Genomic DNA, 24,003 nt, shown 5'->3' on the forward strand with positions numbered 1-24,003 from the left:
AGATGGCTTCCATAAGAGAATATACTAGCATGGCCATCCTTGGGCACAAGGAGACAAAGTAGACCTTGAAGATGAAAACAGAACTGGGGCCATACTGTCAAGGACATACCAAGGGTTCTAGATGTTGCTTAGCAGTCAGTGAAGAGTTGTTCAAGAGCTATAGTTCACTCTGGGGCTGGCAGTCTAACCCTTGTTCATCCCTTGTTCATACGTTGGTGTAACTGTGAAATGAATTTTTCCAGTGAGACTTGAGCAGCACTCTCCAGAGGAACCTTCTGCAATGATGGAAATGCTCTGTAATATAACCTTTGGTGGAGGAAACAGAAAGGTTACCTGGCAAAGGCTACAACTGGAGAAGAGGTTAAAAATAAGGGCCAACAATCCCATCTACCTCAAGGTCATCATGTGGTCCAATAGGGTGGCCATTGCCACATATGGCTATTGGGTGCTTGAAATGGTTAGTTGTGAGGAACTGAATTTTTTATTTAATTTTTCCTTTAATTGATTTAAACTTCAATGTACTTACGGCTACTGGTTCTGGTACTAGACAATGCAATTCTAGAATAATCTATGCTCTAGATTAGCATTATCTAATACAAACATTGAGTGCCACATGTAATTTTAAGTTCTCTGGTAGTCATATTAAAAAAATAAAAAGTAAATTATTTTTAATAATATATCTTATTTAACCAAATTTATGCAAAATAGTATTGTTCCACTATTTCATACAAAGTTACTAGATTTTTATTATTTTGTTGAACTAAGTCTTCAAAATCTCATATATTTTTATACTTGATAGCACATCTCAGTTTGGATACTAAATTTCCATTGGTTAACATGTAACACAGTCCAACAAAAAATAAAGTGGTGTGTAACAGAGAACTATTTTATACTGCTTCCACCTTAAAATTTAAAATCGCATTAATTAAAATGAAATAACATTAAAAATCTCCTTCCTGGGCTACACTAACACTATTTCAAGCACTCAGTAGCTGCATGTGGCTTGTGGCTACCAAGAGTGGACAGTGTAGCTCAAGATAAATTTTTAAAAAACTAACAGGATTTAGATGAAATATAAATCAAGTTATCTTGCAGTGAGACCAAGATATTAAGTGTGATAAAAAATTTCTACTATTCAGATTTAGATGCTGAGGTTTCCTTCCAGAGCAGAGTGGCAAATGAAACAACTTGCAGAAATGGAATTTCCCCATTTCCTGTTCACTTTTTCATTCTCTAGCTTGTTCTTTTGGCGGTTGCAGTATTTCCATCATATGAATTTGGCCTGTGCTGTTCCCACATGTTCTCCCTGCACCAGCCTCTCCTTCCCTATTAAACGCAGAGCCTCAGGGATTCAGCCCAGCTTGTGTTAGTTCCTCACACTTCATTCTGTTTATCACCATATCCTCAGGACAGCACTCCCTGCCTCCGTGGAGCCATAACCGTTCTGGCTCCTATTACTAGTATCTCTTTCCTTCTGGGTTCAACTATTATCAGCAGCTGTTAAGAAACACAAAAGAGTACTATACACTCCGGATCCATCCACTTCCTCTCTCCACTCCTTGGCTCAGGAGATCATACACGAAAAACTCTTGCTCATTCAAAGATACAGAGGGCTGAAATTTCGAGCTCCTATATGCAATTTTCTTCCTGTCTTACTCTCCTGAGTAATAATGAAGAATGGTTTTAAATGTCAGAGAGGAAGACAGGATGTTACCTCTAAAAGTACCCTCTCCCTCAGAGTTTGAAGAAATCAAAGATCCTCTAATACCAGCAGCCCTATCTTGTGGTCATCAGCATCCAGATAAAAAGAAGGCCCCAAAAGGATGTGGGAACTTCTGGTAGGGAACCATTGCCAATTATTCCCTGGAATACCTTTCCCTGGAAATGAGAGACTGGCCCCCAGACACTTGCTGTTAGTCAGCCAGCTGACACATTTCAGATTTTCTGTTCCATTTATGGACAGTCGAATCTTCTCATAAGTTGCAAGGGCTTCCTGAAGGGGATTCTTTTTTTAATGGACCTCAGGTGCTGAAGGTTGAGTTCATCATTTTCCTCTGTTCATCAGACTTTAGTATCTTTGATACAGGCAAGTCCTATTCATTTATTTATTATTTGTTCATTCATTCATTCACATAACTATGTATGTCCTTTTCTCCCCTTTTCTCACTCCTAAATCTCTCTACAAAAGCAAATGTTATATGCTGTTTAATATCATCTTTGTTAATGTATTATACAAGACGTATACATTCTGTAAGCATGTATTTTTAAACTATAGAGTTTATGCTGCTCATTTTATATTATGTATTCCATTTCTTAATTTTTTTCACCAAGGGCTGTATGTTGGAGACCCCTGCATGTTGTTATGTGTACAACTTTCCTGTTGTCTCTGATTGTTGCATTATATCCACTTTATCAATTCAAGCTGTCTCTAATTCCCATCACATATAATTCTGCAATGGTCTTCCTCACACTATGTTCCTTTATGTAAATGTGTGAGAATTTCTTTGGGATACTGACATGGGGGAGAGGGCAGCATTTCTTACCATGACATTTCTCACTCTAGAGGTCAGACAACCAATATCATGGATCTACAAGCTTCTGAGTATATCCATCCCAATTATGTACTCAGGCACTAAGGAAAGAAGCACAAGCTGAGCCTATGGACTAATTGGACCTACTGTTAAGATGTACTAAGTCCTAAATTTCATGTATCATTTGGCCTCCCTTTACATACATCACTCAGGTAGGAAGGCATGAAGGTGTTCTGGGGCTCTTGGTGGTAGTTATCAGCTCTCATCAACCCTCAGGTGGCCTGGGTGTTGTTGCCCTTCCCCTAGGGTAGAGTTACTCTGATATATGGTTCAGGTACATTTGAGGAAGGATGGGTGGAATATTTATTTTATATGCTGGCAGTAACATTCCAGGTTGCTTTCTGGAACTAATGGCTCTGAGTCTGAGAACTGGCTCAGATTTAGAAACTAGGTGAGAAATCACCATTCTCCATTTTAGTGGCGAACATTAACCTTCTCTTTGCTTGATTTCAATTTTTCCAGTTACACAAATCAATCATTCATCCACCCCATTACTTGTCCCCAAGAATGACACAATTTATTTACCATTGTGTGTCACCACCTTTCCCCTGATATGAAGTACTGTCACTTAGCCTCTACTTTTCCCAAGTCCTATCATCTGCATTTCTATCAGGAAGCCAAGTTCCAAGGCAGCATCTGCATGGCTAACTGTGACTGAGAGAGAAAGAGAAAGCAGAGAGAGAATGAAGAGGATGAGAGAATATTTTGGATTCACAAGGGAGCATAGTCAGGCTGCAAGTTGTCTCATCTCACATAGTAAATATACTAAAACACTCCCAACTCTCTGAGCCTTGTGATACCACAGAACACTGCCAAATATCTCCAACTAATTCACTGTAGTCTAGGTTATGCCATGTCCACGCTTTAAAGAGACATTGTAGCAAATAATTAGGACCAGCTCCAGTCATTCTTGCCAAGATGTTACAGCCATTGTCATGCGGACATGTTCCTAAGCCAACAAGCTCTTACCTGTCTGGCCTTATATACTATCCACTTTGTATTAGCTTCTAGAGATGATGTAACAAGTACCACAAACTGGCTGGCTTAAAATAATAGAAATGTATTCTCTCATGGCTCCGGAGGCTGGAAGTCTGAAGTTAAGACCCTGGTATGGCATGCTTTCTGAAGGCTCTAGGGGAGGCTCCTTCCTTGAATTCTCCTTCCAGAATTCTGCAGTGTATGGACACATCACTCCAATCTCTGCCTCCATTTTCACATGGCACTCTCCCTATGTGTCTCTGTGCCTGTGTGACTTCATATCACCACCTTTAAGAACAAAGTCATTGTATCTAGTATGATCTCTTATGATCTAGTATAATCATAACTTGATTATATCTGCAGTCCCCAGTGACAAATAAGGTCACATTCAAGGTATCAGAGGTTAGAATTTCAACATATATTTTTAGAAGACACAATTCAAACCACAAGATTCTATCCCAACCCCAGTCCAACATCATCAATGTCTGTTCCCTTATTTGTACCTCTGTTTGATGTTGATATCATGCCAGGTCCTACAATTCTATTAGTAAGAAAACTATATCCTTCCAGTATAGGAACTATACTCTCCTACACACGCTAAACTGAGATCACCCCTATATTGGCCTGCAAGCAAAGCAGGGAGACAGGGGTAGATATTGAGAACAAGTATCATATTTTAGGGCATTTATCCAAGATGAGATTCTGCATAAATGGAAGGCTATCTTTACAAAGGGGAGGAGGTCACTTCTGCTAGCCCAAAAGACTCAGAAGAATCTGGGAGTTCATATATGCTCAAATAACTGAAGAAAACCATCAACAAAGAGCTAATGTAAACTAGGAGAATAATGTATGAAGAGACAGAGAATATCGATTAATGTAAATTATAAAAAGGAACCAAATAGAAATCCTGGCACTGAAAAATAAAACAACAGACATGAAAAACTCATTGAAGGGTAAAACACCAGATTTGAGCAGGCAGGAAAAAAAAACAGCAAACTTAAAGGAAGATATGAGCTAGTCTAAGGAGAAGAAATAAAAAATAATAAAGAAAACCGTCTCAGAGAAATTGGGAAACCATCAAGCACAGCAATATAAGCACAATGGGAATTCCAGGAGAGGAGTGAAAGGGCTAGAAAAATATTTGAAGAAATAATAGCTGAAAACCTCCAAATCTGATAAAAGACACTATCCTACATATACTGGATCAATGAACTCCAAGAAGGGAAAACACAAATAGACCCACAGTAAGGCAAGTTATGATTAAATCGTTAAAAGACAAGGACAAAGAGAGAATCTTGACAAGAGACCAGAATAGAGACTCTGTTCTACAAGCAGGCTCTGGGTGCAGGAGAGGGGCACCCAGCCTCTTGGCTGCACTAGCCAGGCATTTAGTCTCTTGGACTTGGAGGTGGAGGGGATGAGAAATGCTGGCAGCTTGACTCTCCTCTTGAGAGACTGTAAGCCTTGATGCGGAGCTGAGGGGGATAGGAGCCCCCTGTCCTCGGCTTCATCCACCTACAGTGGAGCTTCCCTCGAGCTGAACTTGACAGGGGTGTGGGAGGGAGGAAGCACGCTGTAGCTCCAATACCACTGACCCTCACTCACAGTTTGGAGAGTTCATAGATTTCCTTGAATAAATGTTCCTACCTTAGAACATTTTATACAGACTTTAGATGTTGGGTTTCTCTGTAGTTTTTGCCAGCTCTGCTTGTTCAGTGGGGAGTAGGTCCATGGGGGTAAGCATGCTGTCATGAAGAAGTGGAACTCACCAATGTGCTACTTTTTAACTGCTCTAAGATAGTAAGAGTATTAAACCTCAGGGACTAGTCTGGAATGCTTATGAAGTACCTTTGCACTGAAAAGATTCCCAGTTGACTTTGCAGAATGCACTAGTACTTTCTTGACTTTTCACAATGCTAATTATCCCACAGCTGGCTGAGGATGGAACCACTCTTGGCCAACATTGCTAGTACCCTCATAAAAACCACGGATATGTGGGTCAAGGCGACTGCCTTTCACTGTCCCCAAACGTGTATTTTCTGCAACCTCATTGTTCCTGGCCACCCAGTGTTTATGAAAAGGTGGGGGAAATAGCTCTCCTTCCTCACTCTGGGCTCCATTTTGTCACTGAAGTAGTCACTGAAGGAAAAACACTTACACTCCCTGAGTAACACTAAGCTCCTCAACAAGAGCATGGAGATGGACTTGGAAACCAATCTATGAGACAGGTCTCACTGGATCCTCAAAATAGTCACTCCTCTTCCTTTTCATTTACACACACAAAGCCCTGATAAAAATCTTTACAGAAATCTTCTCATAATGGCTTCCTGCATCAGTTTATTAAATATGCATAATTTTGCCTGTCTCACAATAGAAATTCCAGCTTTTCTTAAACAAAGAGTTGGCAAACTATGTCCTGTGAGCCAAATATGGTTTACCACCTGTTTTGGTACAGCCTCTGAGTTAAGAATGTTTTTTACAGATAGCACCTGTAATCAGTTTGTTAGTAGGCAATGCTAACTTTGAACTCGAATTAAAAATGTTATCCCCCCCAAAAAAATCTATTCTTTTTCCTCATAGACTCATATTACCAAAAAAAGTACTGAGTTGCCATTACTATATTTTGAGTTTTTACCATTAAATATTTTGTAGAAGTATCATATATATTATCCTCAATTTTTCCTATTGGCCCACAAAGCCTAACAGATTTAATATTTGTCTCTTCTTTTAAAAAGCATACCAACTACTACTACCCAAATGGAGGCCAAAGAGAATAGAATATGAAGAATGCTGGAGAGGAGTACAGAGGTGTGAACATGGGCACACTTCTGTACAGGATACAGTGTCCTGGATCTGGGCAAGAGTCTGTGAGAACTGGGGACAAAGCTGCAAGGCCCAATAGCACAGCCACAGATTTGCAGCAGATGTGGCACCTAACCAGATGGAGGCTATAAAGCTGGAAGCAAGGCAACCTTCTTTGTACCAGTTCTTTACACTGTCAACACATAAACTCCAAAAACTAGCCAGCACCTTGCTTTCTTCAGGACAAAACACTTCCAATGAATTTTTATTAGCCTAATTCTCACCCATATGCATAGCTAACCCCACCGTGCAATGTTTTTTATGCTCCAACCACCTGTACAGTAGCATGATCTATTTAGGTCATAGGCAACAGAATATGGTAAAAGCTCTGCAAGCCAAGTAATAGGAACTTAAGGATTTATCCTGCCACTTAATAACAAAGTGGCCTAATCTATTAAGTGATAGACTCTACAAAGTCCTCTGTTCTGCTCTATGTTCTGTTCTTTGAAATGGAAATTATAATACATAGCTACTTCCATGACTGATATTCAAAATATTTAATGACCAATATAGTACAGGCATTGATAAATCAGAAAGCTTGATGGTCGTGAAGAATGGATAAGCCATATAAGCCAGACTTATTTGTAAGTTGTATAGGGACTAAATGACACACTGGGTGTCATATACTCAGCACAGTCTATAATATAGTAAGTTCTTCATAATTTTTGCTATCATTACAGTAACACAATTCCTTTTCTTCCTCCTTAAACAAATTATTTCTACCTTGTTTGTTAAAATTTGCTGTATTTCCCATATAAGTATTCACAGTGTCAGATATTCTATTTCTTTATTTTCAGATAATCTCACACAGTGAAGAAATGGGCTCTCTTGGAATAAATATCTAGAAATGTTCCTCAAGGATGGCATGACTGGGAAACACTATCCTTTTGCAAAACCACAACACTAAGAACCATAATGGGCAGTGAGATTCTTGCTAAAAGCAAATTAAGTTATAGATTTGTAGATCTTAAAGAATAGCTAATTTACAAGAAAGGGTTGTGATAAATTTAACGCTTTTACCGAAGCTCAGACCACATGGAAAGAACCCTCAGGCAGGAAGCCTTCCCCCATCTCTCCCTGGTTTTGATCTGTATGCTTTAAGTTTATGGACTATCTCTTAGCATCAGTGACTAGGAAAAAAGATCAAAGAAGATCAGCAAATTTCTATATCCTGATCGGGTCCACTATGATGTAGAATATAAATGATGATTTATTGACTATGTATGCAACATGCCAGGCAATATTCTAATCGCCACTTCACATTTTCTTGGTCTCTCCCACCCAATGTTCTACCACAGCCATACTAACCAGCTCTGCCTAGATTCCTGCTAGCTTCATGTTGTACAACTGGCAGCATCTAGCTTCAGAACACCTCTCTTAGTTCAGGCTGTTATAGCAAAGTCTGGGCAGCTTATAAACGACAGGAATTTTTTTCTCACAGTCCTGGAGGTTGGGAAGTCCAATCAAGGCCCTGTAGTGAGGCCTGATTCCTGGTCCATTGGTAGCCATCTTCTTGTTGTGTCTACCTATAATGGAAAGAGCTAGGAATCTCTTTTATAAGGACACTAAATCCCATTCATAAGGGATCCACCCTCATGACCTAATCATCTCCCAAAGGCCTGACCTCCTAATACCATACATTGGAGGGTTAGGATGTCAACATATGAATTTGGGTGGGGGCACACACGTTCAGTCCGCTGCACCATCCATTCCATTTGTTTTTTATCTCCATTTCCAAGATTTCTTTTGATGCCCTAGAGCAGGACATCAAGGTAACTAAACTAACTCAATGCCTATTTATGCAACCCAGAGATAAAAAGGAATTAATCCCCAGGCAAATCTTTATACAGTGAGGATTGGAAGCTGTAGATTAATTTTTTCCTCTTAAAATGGTTTTCATAGGGATTCTTAGACAGTACTGCAGAATTAAGTAACAAGTAGCATATAGCAATGGCCAACTCAATAATACATCTTTGTGTATCAGCTCTCCCTTCATCCCTGCTTCACTGCTCTGTTCCTTATTCCTTCTGTCTGGAACCACACACCTCCAAAATATACTTAACACATGTCACTACTAAGACTTTCTCTCAGGATCAGCTTTCTGGGGAACTTGGTAATAATTGACTTAATAACAATAGTGGACCTAGACAATAGACTCTCCAGGTAGAATTTTGGAGACTGATCACTCACCATTCAGATACCTATTGCTACTAGTCATCAGGGTAAGGATTATCATTGGAATTCAGTAGAATTAGGATTATTAAGACCTGTAGTTATTTTGGATAAGGTACAGGTAGAAGGTAAGACATTGGGTTATATGGTAGCTGTGGCACAGTAATGGCATATGAAGCTAATGGTAATTATAATAATTACAGAACAGACTGTTTTATTTGTTTGAAGTTTTGAAAAAAGAAAATAGGATCATAATAGCCAATTTTAACTCAGGGAATGTTGTGAAAGCCATATGTCCTCTATGGAAGTTTGAAAAAGACCCTAATGTCCTGCAGCTGCAGGGCAGACCATGCTGAAAATCAGGCCCCTGATCTAACTGTAGGGGTGGCAGAGCTTTAAGGGAGATTAAATATAATCCTCAACAGATCTCTTACATCAAAGTCAGAGAGCTGGTAGGAAAAAGTGCAGCTGTGTGACCTGAGGGGGGGGCATTTAATAGATAAGCTTAAGACTCCATTTCTTTGCTAAATCAGATTCATGGAAGTACAATTTATATACAATAAATTTGCCCCTTTTAGTGTGCTGTTCGGTGAGTTTTGACAAATTCATAAACCCACCCATGCAACCATCACCACACTCAAGATACAAAATATTTTTATCATCCTAAAAAGCTCCCCCATGGTCCTTTATGGTAAATTACCTTCCCCCATCCCAAGCTTGCGGCAACCACTGATCATTTTCTATCTCTAACACTTCACCTTTCCTAGAATGTCATATAAACGGAATTATACAGTGTTAAGATTTTTATTTCTACATTCTTTCACTTATCATAATACTTCTAAGATTCATTCTTTTTGTTGTACATATTAAAAGTTTGTTCCTTTTAATTGCTAAACAGCATTCTGCTGTGTATATCACAATTAGTTGATGCATTCATCTGAGTCTGAGAATCCTGAACCCCCAGATTTACCTGGACCATCCATGATAGCAAGAGCAGTCCCTTCCCTCCTGACAAAGAAGAGTTTCCCTTTACCTGGGGACACTGTACTGTTCAGTGGCCATACAGATCAAGCAGAGAATTATAGCCCCTGCTTTAGGAGAAGTAAACACACACACACCAAAGGAATTAGACAATCTGAGTGTGTTATAATCATGGCCTCCTGAAATGTTCGTGTGCCAGGAGGTGAAGATCACTGGTGGTCATCTTGCAGACTGCTTATTACAATGACTCTATGCCATTCATGATCAAGGACTCCCTAATTATAAGTGTCCCAGTAGTCATCACCGATGAAAAACTTTGTTCACCCAAGCAGGTAATAAAATTTTAATCAATTTTATAACTGTTCAAAAGTTTACAATTGAAATTACATTTCAAGATTCTAAGACTTGTTCTCATGTAATTGACAAGCACAGTGTTTAAAATTTTTGTGATACTTCAGATGCACTTTGGTCCAAACTTTTTCCTCACATCTTCTTAAAAAATGGTAAATTCTGAACTTGCAAAATGTGCATGAATTGTGCAAATGAGAATGGATGCTGCTACATGGGCGAACCAGTTGCAGACACACAGCAGGAAACAATAAATGAAAAGGTAAAAATCTGTGTTTGCCTCATGGAGTTTCACCCATCAGGAGCACCCACCCGAATTCACATCCCACTGCAGCCAGACACACCATATTCTGTGCACGAGACCTGTGAATATCACATGCCAAAAGCGATTTTGCTGATGTGATTAAGAACCTTAAAATAGAGAGATTTTTCTAGATTGGCCCAATTTAATCTACTGAGGGAGAAAAAGGCAGAAGAGAAGGTCAGATGTGAGCAGAGAAGTACTCAGCTCACTTTCGCTGCCTGTGAAAAGAGAGGAACAGGGCCACTGGCCAAGAAACATGGCAGCCTCTAGAGTGGGTGACAGTTCTCATCGTACAGCCACCGAGAAAATGGGACCTCAGTGCTGAATTCCACCAACCAAGTGAGCAGGAAAACTATTTTCCCCAACAGCCTCCAGACAGGAACTCAACTTGCTGACAACTTATTTTTAGTTCAACAAGAACTCTACTGACTTCTGACCTACAAAATGGTGAATAAAGTTGTTTAAGTAACTAAATTGTGGTAGTCACAGCAGCAATAAAAACTAATATGCTGTGTCATGTGTACTAATAGGAATCAAGAACAGTGTGTAGAAGTGTGTCCTGAGGATGTTAGAATGAAAGGTGGGGCAGAAAATCAGGCCCGTTTGGGGGATGTAGTGATTTTGAAGCACTCACACATGACCTGGAGTCACCATTCTGACGGAGCTCTCTGAAGTCTATCCTAAAACTCGCACAGGAACATTTCTTGAAATTTGACATAGTGATGGTCAAGTAGATGCCAAGTCTTTGGCACAGTCTTGAGAAAGAGTTAAAAAACTAAGAGGTAGAGGTATCAGAAAGGATTTCTTTCTTGAAACCAGAAGGCATCAGAGGACATTACTTGCACTAAAACTCATTAATGCAGGGCACATCATCATCTTTGAGAAGCTTAATAGTGGTCATCTTCTGTAGGGCAGGGTAGACAGTGAGAGATCTTGACAGTGGGCATAAGTGGATTCCGGAATAGCATAGGCCAGCTAGCACAGTTAAACTTTAGTTAATGTTACTGGATAGAGTTTTATTAATGTATAATAAACCAGATTGGTTTGTAGGAGCCTGTAGAAATCTGACAATGGCTTGTTTCATAGCGTTCCTAAGGGCAAGAGAGGACAACTACTATGTCACTCAACTTTCACAATTAAAAAACAAAAATCAAGGTCAGATGAATAAAGATCTGTCAGCAGTCATAATGAAAAACTGTAATTTCTTCAGATTCTCTGAACATACAACTTTTCAGATTTTGACAAAGGACTTTGTCATGTGTAAGTCAGTAACAGGCTGAGCCAATTACTGAAGGGGGCAAAAGAGCCTGGAAATGTCACAGAATAACATGTGGCAAACATCCCCTTAATCTTTCTGCCAAAGTGACCTATGTCCATTTACCAAGGTAACTATGTATTGGAGAAGAGCAGTACTCAGAATTTTCAGTAACTGTTAGGTGCAGTGTCTGAGCTGACACAGATTCCAGGTGAACCAAAACACTACTATGTTCCCCTTGCTAAAAAGGGATATTACAGAGGCCAGGTGTTAAGTGGAGTCTAATCCAAATTTATTTTACACTGTTCTAATGGGTCTTCAGAACCACACCCTGTGGTTATTTCCCTGATCGGGTATATAACTAGGATAGATATATTTAGTAAGGAGAAGAAGCTTTGCTTCAGTTCTCTGCCCTGTAGATTAAAGCATTATGGTAGTAAGGACTAAATGGAAGCTTTGAAAATGCTCTCTCACCCGTAGTCCATATAGATAATCAGAAAGAATATTTCATCCTGAGAGGAGCTGCCCTTAATTCCACCATCAAAGACTTCTCCAGGGAATTATACAAAATGAAGGATTCATGATCCCCATTTATCCCCATTCAGTTCACCTGTCCCATCTCTGCAAAAGCAGTATGATTCATCACAGAAGATGGTCAATTATCCTGATCTTAATGAGGTGGTAGTCCCCATCTCGGCAGCTGTGCGGGATGTGGTACACGGTATGCACCTTCTGATCTGTGACTGCATTCTTCTTGAAACCCATGTTTAGGGAGGATAAAAGCACTTGGCTTTTGCATAGAGAGGAAACAGTAATATTCACTGTTTTGCGATAGGCTATGCAAACGCTACTAACACTCCACCACAAAATAGTTCATCTGGAAATACCCTTAGACCTATTCATTGGGCTGCCTAGAAGCAACTGCCTGTTTCAAGAGGGGGTCTGAACTTCCAGAGTTTCCTTTTAAAAAATCTTCTCTATAAATGTAACTGTACATATGCCTCCTCATCTATTTTCAGTCTCTCCCTCTCAGTCTTTCACTTCCTGCTTCTCTCAGGCTAATTTTTTTCATATTTTACCTTTTCTTCAAAGAATTCTGTTCTCAAATTGTTGCTTTATGGTGTTATATGTAATAATTATTTTCATGTATTTAATTTAATTTTTCCTTTGTTTCTAAAAGTGAACGCTTGATTAATTAATTATCCATTTTCATTAGATGCAACTAAAACCATTAATTTTCTTGAGTATCACTTTGCATTCTTTTAGTTAGCAGTTATTCATTTTTAAATAGCCTGTGATTTAATTTCCTCTTAAGTTCAAAAGTTTAGAAGAACTTGACATGTTTCTGTTGTAAATTTCTAAGTATTTGAGTTTTATTTTTGATTTGTTACCTTTTGTTGCTAATTTGTATTTCATTCAATTTTTGAATGAATGGATTATACAATGTTTTTAAAATTTCCTTCAGTTTTCTTTGTGATCTCATAAAGGGTAACTTTATTCTATTGGTGTTTCAAAATCAAATATATTCTCTCTAATAGGTAAAATAAAATAAAATCAACTTTCTAGTATGATTCATCCATCTTCTTAATATATTTTAGATGTTCTGTTTTTGCCTATATAATTCATTGGATTCTCAGGTAAGTGTGGTCCTATAATGTGTGGATTTTTCTATTGGTTATATTCCTAATAGCTTTTACTATATATATTATTTGTGTGCATGTACATGTGTTTCTTCTATTATATTTCTAATATGTACTTCTAAATAAGCCACACAAATGCTCCTCATGGATTCCAATATTTTATATAAATCACTATGTAATATTTTTCACCCTGAATTCTACTTTGTCTCATACATAGCCATTCCCTCTGTTAACATTTCACAAAGCATACGCTTTATTTTTCACTTTGTGTTGTTTTATTTTTCTTCTGGAAACCTGTCATGTAAATAGTATTATCTGAACTTCATAAATTTGTTTACCTAATAGAAGAATCTTGAATTCACTAATTTAAACTTCTTTGTCTTTTATGCTACCCAGCTAATATATTACATTTTTATTTTGTTGCTTATGTTTTTAATTATGAAGACTGATGATACCTTTTACAAGAAGCCATTTTTGTTGGTTTTTAAGAACAGGTTATTCTCTGAAATATTTCAGACTATTATTTATACCTATTTTTATATTTCCTTGTGCCTTTTTTACTAAATCTGTTTCATGAGATAGTACTTCTGTTAGGTTCACTGCTTCACTTTTATGTCTTGGTGCTCTGCAAAAGTTTGGTACTTTTTATTCATCAGGAAATGAGTGTTCCTTTGCACAATATATTGTTACTAGAGTATATTTCCATGACCTAAATCAGAATCCTTCTTTCCTAGGCAGACAGTCCAGAGTCTACCTACAGAAGTCCTACCTCTGAGGATTGTGCCAAAATGATAAAAGTGGCCATGTGACAACATGGCATATGAAATTTGGTTTCTAGTTCCGTGTTACTGTGCGTGCTATAGGTTCCCTGGTGGTACTACCCTCATTTCTGAGGCCAGCAAGCCTACTTCAGAAATCTCATACATCACCACAACCACCTTCATCTCTATCCCATCCTGTTCAGTTATTTCCCTCTTTTCACCTTTCCTGTCACATAACAGAACATGGCCAACAATTTCTGAGTTTGCATTTCCAACTAGGGAGCAGTTAGACTGAACTAGAACTCCTCATTCCAAATCTGATAAAGGTTTTTATTTGCCCATCTGGGAGAAAGTAGCTGCCTGTGCACCGGCGATCTGAAGCCAGGGAGTCAGGGTATACTGACATGATGGCTCCAGGAGGAACCACACCGCTGGAAGCGTACAGGGGGAGACAGGGGATAGAGGTACCAGCGGAATTCCTTAGAATCAGGGTAGGTGACATGGGAGAGAGGAAGAAAAGAAAGTACTTTGTGCAGAATAGACATTTGGTGATTTAATGAAAGAGGAAAAGGAAGTTAAAATTAGCAAATAACAAAACGGTTACATAAACTAGAAGCAACAATGCCAAGTGAGCTTTTCCATGATTCAACAGTTGCATAAATATGAACCTTAAGATGCATTACAATGCAACATGTACATGACTTTTGTCATCTCAAAAGCATCAAATAATGCCTGTTTTCCATCTGGACTGTGTAGTATTTATGTGCATATTTATATATAGTTTATCTTCAACTTACTTCAAAAAGGTTTTGTGTTGGCTTATCATAAAAGAGAAGCACATAATCAGATTATTTAATAGTAGAACCAGAAAACTATACATTCAAAGAGAAAATAAACTGATAGGAAACATAGGTTAGAGCTATCATGAGTGAGCATTAAATCTGGCTCCAGGCTTCTTGCCACTGAAGGCAAAATGTACTCAGAGTCTGAATAACTGAACATTATAGTTTATCAAGAGAGACAAATTTTCCTGGGAAAAAATTAATCATATTTTTATTTAAAAGATAATAAGGGCAATCTTGAAACACATGCAGGAACAGTCTTCATATAAATATTTTCCTGTAAAACCATCAGTTTAAAAATCAGAGTCTAACACTGAGGTCTTATTTAGATAAAGCATATCTTTAGAAGGCTAAGATATTTTGATAATGGTATGTATATCCTCTTGGACTTCAATGTTATACCAACCTCCTGCATATAGTTGATTTCTACTCAATCTGTTTATATTGTTGTATATGTTACCTCCTTCTCAAAGCTCACCTTAATTACCTGTTTGCCCCCAGGGTGAGTTAGAGATGTTTTTCACTCCATAGCACTGCTGCTTATTTACCTCCATCATGAGCCCTTGTTAAAATTATACCTAAGTATTTCTTTTGGGGGTGCTAAAGCAAGTGGTAAAATGTTTTTGATTTGAAATATCATGTGTTCATTGCTGGTATATGGGAAAGTCATTGACTTCTGTGTATTAACCTTGTATTCTGCAAACTTACTGTAATTGTTTATTAGTTCCAGGAGGTTTTTTTTTTTGGTCTATTCTTTCAGATATTCTATGTAGATAAGCATGCCATCAGTGAGCAAAGACTATTAGACCTGGGGGTTTGAAATGAATCACTACAGAAAATAATTTTGAAATAAAATCCTTAACTTGAATCATTAATATCTTCTCACTAAATAAAATGAGAATACTACATTTATTAGTCAGAGCATTAGTTTAATTTTTTAGTCAGTATTTAATGAAAGCAAATGTTTAATTTTTTTCACCTGAAAATATATTCTGGTAGCCAATCCGGAAGAAAATGTCTGCCTCGCAAGGTCATCTCACAACTAGTTCCTTTTTTTATTCTCTGATTATCTAGGGCACTTTCTTTATACATGCCCATATTCCAGCTTGTGGGAAAGAGAAAGGAAAAGCAGCATACGGCTAGTTTCCTTTTAAGCTGATGATGTGAAATTTCTGTTTATCACTTCTGCTCATATCTCACCGGACATAACTCTGTGGCATGACCACATCTAACTAACTGCAATGAAGACTAGGAAATATAATTTATGGTTAGCCAGCCATGTGTCAAATTAAAATTTGGTGGCACGGCAAGGGATCTAATATTAAAAACATGAAGAGAATGGATTTTAGAGAACAATTATAAAATAGCACATCACACAATAGGTATAAATAAAGAAGGAATTTTCACAAATTACAGAACACAAAATTGTGGATTCTATAAATTAAAGTCAGTGTTAATGAGGTATGGAAATAGTGAAAGTTATTAGGAGAGTCAGTGTATAACAATACAATAGTTCTCCTACTTCTTAAACCTGGAGTTTCTTAAAGTATGGTTCATTCCAGGTAAAGTAAATAAATGATAATTGTAGAAAGTTATTAGGAGAGTGAGTGAATAACAATACAAAAGTTCTCAGACTTCTTAAACCCAGAGTTTCTTAAAGTATGGTTCATTCCAGGTGAAGCAAATAAATGATAATTGTATGATGTGTTTGAACACATCTATATTTCATTTTGATAGTTATTCCTTTGTTTATTTTTTTATGGCAAGTTACCCAGCTTTTCATTTACAACAATGATATAAAATTTCTTTTAAAAATATATTTAACCAAAATCAGAGAATCTTATTTAAAGAAAAATCTCAAATAACTTGAAATATAGACATGAGATTTACATGAACAAACTTATGAAGGAGGCATATGAATGGCTTAATCTATACTCCTTTAACAAACATAAGAATTTTATTCTATGCTAATATTTCTAAATAAATTAAAATACAACTTTTACTTGAACCAAACTGTAATTCATATTTTCAAACTGTTCATATACTGCCACACTCTGAGATTCTAATGCACAATTATAATGAAATATTGTATCTCATTTGGAATCACTAAATAGTGGAACAAACACTGAAAAATTTTAGTGTTGAGCTCCTTTTCTGAAATTACTGGTTTATGACACTCAGCCTCAATTCTATCATCTATAAAATGGGTTACTAATAACTGACCTAAACTCTAAAATTTAAGAAGGAAACTGTGTTGCCAAAATTAAGTATAAATGGATCTGCAATATAAGGGATCCATTCAGCAACAGTAACCATAATCCCAATATCAGTAATGTCATTTTAGTCAAAGTGTATCCATTGTGAATTAAGCCACTAGTGAAAATCCAATCAATAAAGTACAAGCAATGGAACAGCCATGGGAATCCATGGTCAAGGCAGTCAGAATCCATTTTAGAAGAACATTTCTTCTAGATGCACCAATGAAAAGCTTCATTTCTTCTAGATACACCAATGGAAAGCTTACTGACTTCAAGGGCAAAATCAGTCCAAACAACACAAACACATACTATTGAGTATTATCCTAATGTTTCTTTAGGGAAGTAGTCTAGGGAAAATGATGTTTTCATTTAAGACAGTTATGCTTCTAGTGTATATTATGCAATATAACATTTTATAAATTGTTATCCTAAACAATATCTAAATTTCTTGGTGTATAAACACACATATACATGCACATAATCTTTTAGGTAATTTCTCTATTATGAGAAATATGGCATTTTCTCTATTAGAAGAGAATAACTCTCAGAATTCAAGTGCCTTGTCTAGGATCACATATCTTTAACATTTGGAATGTCTACCACACTTTACCTAGCATCATATATCTATAATATTTGGAATGTTTATCATACTTATGGACACTCAGTGTTTATTTGATAAAATGAAAGAATTAACAAATAAACATTGAGAAAACCAAGAATTTCAGCTCCTAAAATTAAGACTTGCTTTACTTCCCCATGTTGTTCTTCCATATTCACTGAGTCACAATTCCATAAAGTATTTAAAAGAAGGTAGCTTACATTGTAAGGGCATTTAGAGATGGCCTACTTTTGAGTTATACCAAATTTATAGTTTCAGAATTATTTTATATATTTTTCTCTCTGCCCCCAAATAACTACTTCCACAACTACAAGTTGCTTTCCAGTACAACACTGCCTACTGCAACTGCCAATATTCACATCACATTTAACCCACAGACCTCTTATAGGCTCAAAAACGGATGTTCAAACTAAGCAACATGCATGATATAAAGGCTGTTTCATAGATTACTTAAAAGTTTTCATGACTATAAAAGTTTCTACCCTTTGATCTGTGACTTTTTATACAGGGCTCTCCACTCTTAAGATCTCCAAGGTTTCTTCCATCAAGGAAGCCCAAGTCTGCGGTGATAAACAATGTGGGGGGGCTCTGTTTTTAATTCAGGCTCCTCCCTGCCACAGAGATTACAGATCCAGTACACAGAACTTGGCATCCAATGAAATTTTCTTCTCTGACAAGAGAGGTGATAGGTGGAAATAGCTCAGCACCACCTCTGTCTTCTCTATCTATCCCTATCACTTAGGGTCATACAATTCCAGAGACAGCTGCTATGGACACTTGACAGGGCTGAAGTAAGTATAATGCATGGAAGGTTAGATGGAAAATTACAGTGAATTTACCCTAAATTTGAGTGATTTGATGTTCGTCAAATTTTATTTCTTATATATGTAGATACTATTAGATTTCTATTGTACCCTACTCAATTAACTGTCAAAAGGAAGATTTTAATGCAAATATTCCTATTATTTTCAGTATGATGCTCAGTATTGGGCTTCTGCTCATCTCTAGGTGGCATGGAGGTGATGTGCTCCAGTGACTTTCTGGAAGCTCCTGATTTTGGAGCTGACTAAATGATCAAATTACTTTTCATATTAGGTAGTCCTATCGATAATCACCTTTCCATTAACACTACAGCTGACCAAGAATGCAACCTTATTTATGAATGTCAAGTAACTAGAAAAACCCAGTCTTGATAGAAAAATCTATCATTAAAAGAATATCAAAAAAATGAAGCACCAAGAGAAGGTGTTATTAAGACATGTGGCAAGGAACTTTCTGACTCACTCACTGCTCCCTCTAGCAGGAGTGCTAGTTAATCCATTACCAATCAAGAGTGGTCCTGAAGGTGGACTGGGTTTTTTGAAATAGTGGGGTAGAAAAGATGATCATGGGCTCCTTCCAGAGAAAAAGATGGCAGCATGAGAAGTGAGGCAGAAACCTCCTCCCAAATCCATACATAACATGAAAATACAGCAAATACACTAATCCTGAAAGAGTGACCCAAAAGAAGACTACAGCAGAATGCTCACATCTGGGAAAAAGAGAAGACCTCACAGCAAAGGGTAAAGTAGCAAAGCCATAATCCAGCGGGACCCAAGCCCTCCCCACACCCCAGCTCACAGGCAGGAGGAAGAGAAATGGAGTGGGGAGGAGTAGAACTGTGCTAAACACCCACTGCTGGAGATCTGCTCCAGGAGCATGAAACCACATTATATGGTGCTTGGGGAGATTAGAAGGGTTGGAAAGCAAAGACAGATTACTCAGAAAGACTGGGACTACAGCTGTTTTTGGAGAACAGGTACCCACAACCAGCCACTCCAGGACAAAAAAAAAAGGCAGTCACTTTGAAAGACTTCCCAACAGTGAGAGGGGTGCTAAAGGGGCAAAGATTACACAGAGCTTCCTGCTCAGGAGAAAGGATAGGTGGACAAAATCATCCTGGCACAATGGGACCATCAGTGTGGGAACTCTCAGGAGCTTCAGGTGCTCTATACCCATGGCTGGCAACAATGCCAAGGACCACCACCATGATGTATAGCCTGCCACTCCTCCCAGCAGGCACTGATTCACAAACCTGCAGACCCTGCCATTGCACCAGGCCAGCCTAAGGGCAGGCCCTTACTATGGAAGCTACAGGGGCATAGTACAGAGGCTCCTCCCTCTGTGCACAGCCCATTGGCCCTGGCAGTGGAGACAGGCACTGCAGCTGGGAAACAGGAAAGAGCTCTTTCCTCCCAGAAGGCACTAGCCCCAGGCACCTGCAACCCCCACCATCACTCTAGGTGAGGTGATGGGCAGCTCCAGAGAGTAGAGCCTCTGGGGGCTAGAAGGTGCAACCTACACAAAGTATTAGTCCATAGCAATTATTAGAAATATGGAATTGCAAAAGAATCTTATACAATCCAAAATCCCTCAAACACCAGAAAGAGGGCTCAGTGAAACTGAAATCACCAATCTCCTTGATAAAGATTTCAAAACAAAAAATCATAAATATGCTCACAGAGCTACAGAAAAATATTCAAGATGGTAGGGAGGACTTCAAGAAAGAGACAGAAACATTGAAAAATACAGTATCTGAAATGAAACATACAATGGAGAGATTTAAAAGTAGATTAGATGACATAGAGGACACGGTAAAGCAAATAGAACAGAGAACAGGAATACAAAGAAGCTGAGGTACAGAGAGAAAAAAGATCTCTTGGAATGAAAGAATAGTAAGAGAACTGTGTGACCAATCCAAACAGCACAATATTCGCATTATAGGAGTACCAGAAGAAGAAGAGGGAGAAAAAGGGACAGAAAGTCTCTTTGAGGAAATAATTGCTGAAAACTTCCCCAGTCTAGGGAAGGAAATAGTTTTTTAAGTCACAGAAGTGCAGAGATCTCCCAACATAAGGAACCCTAGGAAGAGAACACCAAGACATATAATAATTAAAATGGCAAAGATTAAGGACAAGGACAGAGTATAAAAAGCAGCCAGAGAGAGAAAAAAGATCACATACAAAGGAAAAGCCATTATGCAATCATCAGACTTCTCAACAGAAACCTTACAGGCAAGAAGGGAGAAGCATGATATATTTACTACATGGAAGCAAAAGGTCCTTGAACCACAAATACTAGACGTGGCAGGATTAACATTTAAATTTGAAGGAGGGATTAAACAATTTCCAGATAAGCAAAAGCTGAGAGAATTTACCTCCCACAAAGTCTCTACAGTGTAATTTGGAGAGACAGTTATAGATGGAAGTGCTCCCGAGAATAAACAGCTGTCACCAGAGGAAACAAAACCATAGTAAAGAAAGTAGGCAAATTAATTACTGAGCAGATGCAAAATCAAATCAACTACCCCCAGAGTCAGTCAAGGAATAGACAAAGAGTACAGAATATGATACCTAATATATAAAGAATGGAGGAGGAAGAAATAGGAGGAAAAAAAAAAGAACCTTTAGATTGTGTTTGTAATAGCATACTAAATGAGTTAAGTTAGACTGTTAGGTAGTAAGAAGTTACCCTTGAACCTTTGGTAATCACGAATCCAAAGCCTGCAATGGCAATAAATACATATCTATTGATAATCAACCTAAATGTAAATGGACTGAACACACCAATCAAAAGAAACAGTTACAGAATGGATAAAAAAGCAAGACCCATCTATATGCTGACTATAAGAGACTCACTTCAAACCCAAAGACATACACAGACTAAAAGAGAAGGGATGGAAAAAGATATTCCATGCAAATAATAAGGAGAAAAAAGCAGGCGTTGGAATGCCTGTATCAAAACAAAGAATGTAACAAGACACAAAGAAGGACATTACATAATGATAAAGGGGTTAGTCCAACAAGAGGATATAACCATTATAAATACCTATGCACCCAACATAGGAGCACCCAAATCTGCACAACAAATACTAACACAATTAACAGGGGAAACAGAATGAAATGCATTCATTTTAGGAGACTTCAACACTCCACTCACTCCAAAGGACAGAGCAATCACACAGAAAATAAGTAAGGAGACAGAGACACTGAACAGCACATTAGAACAGATGGACCTAACAGACATCTACAGAACACTCCACCCAAAAGCAGCAGGATGCACATTCTTCTCAAGTGCACATGGAACATTTTCCAGAATAGATCACATATTAGGCTACAAAAAGAGCCTTAGTAAATTCAGAAGGATTGAAACTGTGCCAACCAGCTTCTCAGACCACAAAGGTATAAAACTAGAAACAAATTATGCAAAGAAAACAAAAAAGTCCAGAAACACATAGAGGCTTAGCAACATGCTCCTAAATAACCAATGGGTCAATGACCAAATAAAAACCAAAATCAATCAACATATGGAGACAAAAGAAAACAACAGCTCAAAATCCCAACTTCTGTGGGATGAGGCGAAAGCCAGTTTAAGAGGAAAGTACACTGCAATACAAGCCTACCTCAAGTAAGATGAACAATCCCAAATTAACAGTCTAAACTCATATTAATGAAACAAGAAAAAGAACAATAAATGAGGCACAAAGTCAGTAGAAGGAGGGACATAATAAAGATTAAAGCAGAAATAAATAAAATTAAGAAGAATAAAATAATAGAAAGAATCAATGAAACCAGGAGTTAGTTCTTGGAGAAAATAAACAAAATAGATAAACCCCTAGCCACACTTATCAAGAAAAAAAAGAGTCTACACACAGGAACACAATCAGAAATGAGAAAGGAAAAATCACTATGGACCCCACAGAAATACAAGAAATATTAGAGAATACTATGAAAAATTATATGCTAACAACTTGGAGAACCTAGAAGAAATGGACAACTTTCTAGAAAAATACAACCTTTTAAGAATGACCAGGAAGAAACAGAAAATCTGAACAGACCAATTACCAGCAATGAAACTGAACTGGTAATCAAAAACTACCTAAGATTGCCAGATGGCTACACTCCTGAATTTCATCAAACATTTACCATCCTCCTTAAAGTTTTCCAAAAAAAGAAGAGGAGAGAATACTTTCAAACTCATTTTATGAGGCCAGCATCACCCTAATACCAAAACCAGGGAAATGCACCATGAAAAAGAAAATTACAGACAAATATCCCTGATGAACATAGATGCAAAAATACTCAACAAAATCATAGCTAACTGAATTCAAAAAGATCATCCATCATGATCAAGTAGAATTTATTCCAGGGATGCAAGGATGGTACAATATCCAAAAATCCATCAACATCATACAATACATCAACAAAAAGGACAAAAATCCCATGATCATCTGCAGAGATGCTGAAAAAGCATCCGACAAAATTCAACATTAATTCATTATAAAAACTTTCAACAAAACGTTATACAGGGCAAGTACCTCAACATAATAAGGGCCACATATGACAAACCCACAGCCCACATCATACTTAATGGCGAAAAGCTGAAAGCTTTTCCTCTAAGGTCAGGAACAAGACAGGGACGCCCCCTCTCTCCACTTTTATCAAACATAGTTCTGGAGGTCCTCACCACAGCAATCAGACAACACAAAGAAATAAAAGGCATTCAGATTGGCAAGGAAGAAGTAAAACTGTCACTGTTTGCAGATGACATGATACTGTACATAAGAAACCCTAAAGAATCCAACCCAAAACTACTAGAACTAATAACCAAATTCAGAAAAGTTTCAGGATACAAACTTAATACACAGAAATCTGTTGCATTCCTATACATTAATGATGAACTAGCAGAAAGAGAAATCAGGGAAACAATTTCATTCACAATTGCATCAAAAAGAATAAAATACCTAGGAATAAACCTAACCAAGGAAGTGAAAAAAACTATACCCTGAAAACTATGAGACAGTCATGGGAGAAATTAAAGGAGACATCCAATAAATGGGAATACATCCCATGCTCATGAATAGGAAGAATTAATATTGTCAAAATGGCCATCCTGCCTAAAGCAATCTACAGATTCAATGCAATCCCTATCAAAATACTGACAGCATTCTTCAAGGAACTGGAATAAATAGCTCTAAAATTCACATGGAACCACAAAAGACCCTGAATAGCCAAAGCAATCCTGAGAAGGAAGAATAAAGCTGGGGGGATTACATTCCCCAAATTCAAGCTCTACCACAAAGCCATAGTAATCAAGACAATGTGCTACTGGCACAAGAACAGATCCACTGATCAATGGAACAGAATAGAGAGCCCAGATATAAACTGACACATATATGGCCAATTAATAAACAACAAAGTATAAATGGATATACAATGGAGCAATGACAGCCTCTTCAACAGCTGGTGTTGGCAAAACTGGACAGTTACATGTAAGAGAATGAACCTGGATTATTGTCTAACTCCATACACAAAAGTAAACTTAAAATGGGTCAAATACCTGAATGTAAGTCA

Source organism: Manis pentadactyla, chromosome 3 (assembly GCF_030020395.1).
Source record: "Manis pentadactyla isolate mManPen7 chromosome 3, mManPen7.hap1, whole genome shotgun sequence".
NCBI classification, from domain to species: Eukaryota; Metazoa; Chordata; class Mammalia; order Pholidota; family Manidae; genus Manis; species Manis pentadactyla.